The 6,416-nt window shown below is 36.6% G+C and overlaps 1 long non-coding RNA gene across 1 annotated transcript; it reads right to left on the bottom strand.

The window, feature by feature from the left end:
- Positions 1-222: 222 nt before the first annotated feature.
- Positions 223-5,870, bottom strand: LOC122314243. Its single transcript, XR_006243657.1, has 3 exons — positions 5,453-5,870; positions 5,069-5,159; positions 223-2,765 (listed from the first exon to the last, which is right to left on the bottom strand). It is a non-coding gene; the product is annotated as an uncharacterized LOC122314243 (long non-coding RNA).
- Positions 5,871-6,416: the final 546 nt, after the last annotated feature.

The raw sequence follows: 6,416 nt of genomic DNA, 5'->3' as shown, positions 1-6,416 counted from the left end.
TTCCTAGTAAATGAAAAATTATTAAAGTAGACTAGTAAGTACGTTAAACCAAAAAAGAACATATAATTTCAAAAATAACATTGATAAATAAATTATACCTTATTGAAAAAGCTATCAAAATGTTAAACGCAACTACTCTTGCAAAATTCAACTGTATTTTTTGTTCCTCGTCATTATTTTTTGTAATAGAGAAAAAAAAAACAATTGCCTTATAGAGTATTACTTGTATTAAGAAAAACACTTAATTGGAGTTCCTCCAAGTTCAAGTTTCAATCTAATAAATATCTCAAATAAAGATAAATAGAAAGAGAAAATGAGAAAAGTCTGATAAAAAGTAAGGCACAATCAATACCTTTGCATGGTTGTAGAACTTGTAGATGTCCAAGTTGAGCTCCTCCTACATACAATTTCAATTGAATACCACACACAAGCACACAACCCACACGCACACTTGAATAAAAATGCACACTCACCCACCCACTCACACGCACATGAACACGCACTTGCACATGATCCCATAGCCACACCCACCCAAAACCAAAGTGAAATGAAGAGGAGGATGAGAATGCGAAGAAATGAGATTAGGGAGTTGGAGTAGGAAAGGAGTCGGAGGAGGAGTAAATGAAAAATTATTGAAGCAAGCTACGTCACACCAAAAAAGAACATAATTTCAAAAATAACATTGATAAATATATTATACCTTATTGAAGAAGCCATCAAAATGTTAAACGCGACTACTCTCGCAAAATTCAAGCACCATCTTATATGATGGAACAAAGGCCAAAAAATATGTTCCTTGTCATTATTTTTGATACTAGAGAAAAGAAGAAGAAGAAGAAGAAATTGCCTTGTAGAGTATTACTTGTATTAAGAAAAACACTTAATTGGATAAAGTTTAAACAGAATAAATATCACAAATAATGATAAATAGAATATGAAAATTAGAAAAGACTAGTAGAAAGTAAGGCACAATACCTTTGTATGGTTGTAAAACTAGTAGATATCCAAGCTGAGTTCCTCCTACATACAATTTCAATCGAATACCATACACAAGCACACTACCCATGTGCACACGTTAATTAGCACGCACACTTACACACCCACTCACACAGATATGAACACCCACCCAAAACCAAAGGAAAATTAATAGCAGAGAGTACGGACTTGGAGTAGGAGTAGGAGTAGGAGTAGGATTAGGAGAGGAGTTGGAGCAGAAGTAAAGGAAGGATGAGAAGAAGATGAAGAGAAGGCGTAGTAGTAGGAGTTGGAGTAGGAGTTGGAGGAGGAGGAGTAGGAGTAGGAGTAGGAGTAGGAGTAGGAGCGGAAAGAGAAGAAGCAAAGGAAGGAGTATAAGGAGAAGATGACGACGATGACGATGACGACAGCGGCAGTGGAGAATGGGAGAAGATGAGAGAAATGAAGAAAAAATTAGAATTTTTAGAAAACTAAAAATGAACATAAATATAAATATTTCCTAGTAAATGAAAAATTATTGAAGCAGACTATGTTATACTAAAAAAAAAAACACAATTTCAAAAATAACATTGATACATAAATTATACCTTATTGAAGAAGCCATCAGAATGTTGGACTTAGCCACTCTAGCAAAATTCATGCACCTTCTTATGATGGAACAAAGGCCAAAAAATATGTTCCTTGTCATTATTGTCTATAATGGAGAAATTTTTTTTTTTCCTTGTAGTGTATTACTTGTATAAAAAATAGCACCTAATTGGAGTTCCTCCCAGATAAAGTTTCAACTGAATAAATACCACAAATAAAGAAAAATAGAATGAGAAAATGAGAAAAGGCTAGTAAAAAGATTGGCACAATACCTTTGCATGCTTGTAGAACTTGTTGTATCTATGTCCAAGCTGAGTTCCTACAACATACAATTTCAATTGAATACCACACACAAGCACACAACCCACACGCACACTTGAATAAAAATGCACACTCACCCACCCACTCACACGCACATGAACACACACCCTTGCACATGCTCCTACACCCACACCCACCCAAAACAAAAGCGAAATGAAGAGGAGGATGGAAATGCAAAGACATGAGATTAGGGATTGGAGTAGGAAATGAGTCAAAGGTGGAAGAGTAGAGGAAGGATGAGAAGAAGATGATGAGAAGGCGTAAAAGAAGGTGTCGGAGTCAGAGTCAAAGTCGGAGTAGGAGTCAGAGGATGAGGAAGAGGAGGACGAGGAGGAGGAGAGAAAAGAGTAGAAGTAGAGGAAGGAGAAGATGAAGAAAATGATGACGTTGGCAGCAGAGAATGGGAGAAGTTGAGAAAAATGAAGAAAAAATTAGAATTTTTAGATTAATAACATAAATATAAATATTTCCTATTAAATGAAAAATTATTGAAGCAGACTACATTATACCAAAAAAGAGCATTATTTCAAAAATAACATTGATAAATAAATTATACCTTATTGAAGAAGCCATTAGAATGTTGGACGTAACTACTCTAGAAAAATTATACCTTATACGATAGAACAAAGGCCAAAAAATATGTTCCTTGTCATTATTATCTGTGATGGAGAAAAACAAATAAAAAGACAATTGCCTTGTAGAGTATTAGTTGTATTAAAAAAAAAAAAAACCTAATTGGAGTTCCTTCAAGATAAAGTTTGAACCAAATAAAATCACAAATAAAGATAAATAAAAGAGAAAATGAGAAAAGACTGGAAAAAAGTAAGGTACAATACCTTTGCATGGTTGTAGAACTGGTAGATGTCCAAGTTAAGTTCCTCCTACATACAATTTCAATCAAATAACACACACAATAACACAACTCATGCGCACACGCGAATAAGCATGCACGAATACCCACCCACTCACACGCACATGAACACACACCCTTGCACATGCTGCCAACCCACACCCACCCAAAACCAAAGCGAAATGAAGAGCAGGATGGGGAATGCAAAGAAATGAGAGTAGAGAGTTGGAGTAGGAAAGGAGTCAGAGGAGGCGGCGAAGTTGAGGAAGGATGAGAAGAACATGAAGAGAAGGCGTATGAGTCTGAGGTTGAGTAGGAGTCGGAGGAGGAGGAGGAGGAAGAGGAGGAGGAGGAGGAGGAGTAGGAACGAAAAGAGTAAAAGTAGAGGAAGGAGTAGAAGAAGAAGAAGAAGACGATGGTGGCAGAGAATGGGAGAAGTTGAGAAAAATGAAGAAAAAATTAGAACTTTTAGATTAATAACATAAATATAAATATCTCCTAGTAAATGAAAAATTATTGAAGCAGATTTTGTTACACCAAAAAAGAACATACTTTCAAAAATAACATTCATAAACAAATTATACCTTATTGAAGAAGTCATCAGAATGTTGGACGTGGCTACTCTTGCAAAATTCATGCACCCTTTTTATATGATGGAACAAAGGCAAAAAATATTTTCCTTGTCATTATTTTCTGTAATGGAGAAAAACAAAAAAAGAAGAAGAAGAAATTGCCTTCTAAAGTATTACTTGCATTTAAAAAAACACCTAATTGGACTTCATCCAAGATAAAGTTTCAACCAAATAAATATCACAAATAAAGATAAATAGAAAGAGAAAATGAGAAAAGATTGGTAAAAAGTAAGGCACAATACCTTTGCATGGTTGTAGAACTTGTAGATGTCCAAGTTGAGTTCCTCCTACACACAATTTCAATTGAATGCCACACACAAGCACACAACTCACATGTACACTTGAATAAGCATGCACACTCACCCACCTACTCACACGCACATGAACACACACCCCTACACATGCTCCCACACCCACACCCACACCCACCCAAAACCAAAGCAAAATGAAAAGGAGAATGGGAATGCGAAGAAATGAGAGTAGGGAGTTGGAGTAGGAAAGGAGCCGGAGGAGGAGGATGAGGAGTAGAGGAAGGAGGAGAAGAAGATGAAGAGAAGGCATAGAAGTCAGAGGTTGAGTAGGAGGAGGAGGACGAGGTGGAGGAGGATGTCCTTGGATGAGGAGGAGGAGGAGGGGGAGGAGGAGGAATGGAAAGAGTAGAAGTAGAGGAAGGAGTAGAAGAAGAAGATGATGGTGATGGCGGAGGAGAGTGTGAGAAATTAAGAAAAATGAAGAAAAAATTAGAATTTTTAGATTAATAACATAAATATAAATATTTCCTATTAAATGAAAAATTATTGAAGCAAACTACATTATACCAAAAAAGAACATAATTTAAAAAATAACATTGATAAATAAAATATACCTTATTGAAGAAGCCATTAGAATGTTGGATGCAACTACTTTAGCAAAATTCATGCACCTTCTTATATGATGGAGCAAAGGCCAAAAAATATGTTCCTTGTCATTATTCTCTATGATGGAGAAAAACAAATATAAAAAGCAATTGCCTTGTAGAGTATTAGTTGTATTAAAAAAAAAAACACCTATTTGGAGTTCCTCTAAGATAATGTTTGAACCAAATAAATATCACAAATAAAGAAAAATAGAACGAGAAAATGAGAAAAGACTGGTAAAAAAAGTAAGGCACAATACCTTTGCATGGTTGTAGAACTTGTAGATGTCAAAGCTGAGTTCCTCCTACATACAATTTCAATCGAATACTATACACAAGCGCACACGTTAATAAGCACGCACACTCACAAACCCACTCACATGCACATGAACACACACCCTTGCACATGGACCCATGCCCACATCCATTGAAAACCAAAGGAAAATTAATAGGAGAATGCAAATGTGAAGAAATGAGAGTATGTAGTTGGAGCAGGAGTATGAGTAGGAGAGGAGTCAGAGGAGAAGTGCAGGAAGGATGAGAAAAAGATGAAGAGAAGGCGTAGGAGTTAAAGTAGGAGTAGGAGGAGGAGGAGGAGGTGGAGGAGGAGGAGGAGGAGAAGGAGGAGTAGAAGAAGAAGATGATGTCGACGACGACGACGGCAGCTGAGAATGGGAGAAGATGGGAATTTTTAGATTAATAACATAAATATAAATATTTCCTAGTAAATAAAAAATTATTGAAGTAGACTCCATTATACCAAAAAGGAACATAATTTCAAAAATAACATTGATAAATAAATTATACCTTATTGAAGAAGCCATCAGAATGTCAAATTCGACCACTTTAGCAAAATTATACCACGAAGGCCAAAAAATATGTTCCTTGTCATTATTGTCTGTAATGGGGAAAAACAAAAACAAAAACAATTGCTTTGTAGAGTATTACTTGTATTAAAAGAAGCTCCTTAAAGTTTCAACTGAATAAATATCACAAATAAAGATAAAATAGAAAGAGAAAATGAGAAAAGACTAGTAAAAAAGTAAGAGCTAAGACCTTTGCATGCACAAGTAAGAGTATTACTTGTATTAAAAGAAGCTCCTTAAAGCTTCAACTGAATAAATATCACTAATAAAGATAAAATAGAAAGAGAAAATGAGAAAAGACTAGTAAAAAAGTAAGAGATAAGACCTTTGCATGCTTGTAGAACTTGTAGATGTCCAATTTGAGTTCCTCCTATATATATACGATTTCCATCAAATATCACACACAAGCACACAACCCACGTGCACACACAAATAAGCACACACATTCACCCACCCACTCACATGCACATGAATACACACTCCTGCACATGCACCCACACTCACCCAAAACCAAAGTAAAATGAAGAGGAGGATGAGAATGTGAAATAATGAGAGTAGGGAGTTGGAGTAGGAGTAGGAGAATGAGTGGAGTCGTCGTCGTGAGAAGTAGAGGAAGGATGAGATGGAGATGAAAAGAAGGCGTAAATGTAGGAGTATGAATTAGAGTTAGAGTAGGAGTAGGAGTCAGAGGAGGGAGGAGGAGGAGGAGGAGGAGCGGAAGTGTGACGCCCCCAAATCCCCATGCACGGACACGGGAAAATCGAGACGTCCGGACGATGACATCACGGGTCATCATCCTATTGACGTGAGCCAAGTGTGTGTAAAAGCAACAACGTGCACGAGAAATACGCAGCGAAAAGCAAGTCAATAACTAAGTACCAGAATTTTTCTTGTTTAATACAAAGCTATTCAAAAACATACATAAATAAATATTACAAAGCACGAATATAATATAATATCAAATACAAAACATAACATCAGCAACCCGACGGAGCCGCATCCTCGGGCTCAGCCTCCTCCTCCTCATCCTCGAACTCTGCACCAAAAGCTACGGAACCAAAAATGGTACCACAGGTAAGTAAAACCCAAACACCACCAGATAAAAACACATAGAACTCAAACAACATGGATGCAAGAAAAGCCAATGCACATGTCCCGCAAAACCACATTTTTACCACGCACGCCAAAACAACTCATTTGGCCCATAAAAAACATATCCTCAAAACCAAGCCTCGCCATTATCCCAGATAATGGCCCAAACCACCATTTTCCCAGAAAATGGATCAAAA

The sequence above is a fragment of the Carya illinoinensis genome, chromosome 6 (genome assembly GCF_018687715.1).
Source record: "Carya illinoinensis cultivar Pawnee chromosome 6, C.illinoinensisPawnee_v1, whole genome shotgun sequence".
NCBI classification, from domain to species: domain Eukaryota; kingdom Viridiplantae; phylum Streptophyta; class Magnoliopsida; order Fagales; family Juglandaceae; genus Carya; species Carya illinoinensis.
Note: the sequence above shows the minus strand (reverse complement) of the source record. Positions and strands in the feature narration are given on the sequence as shown.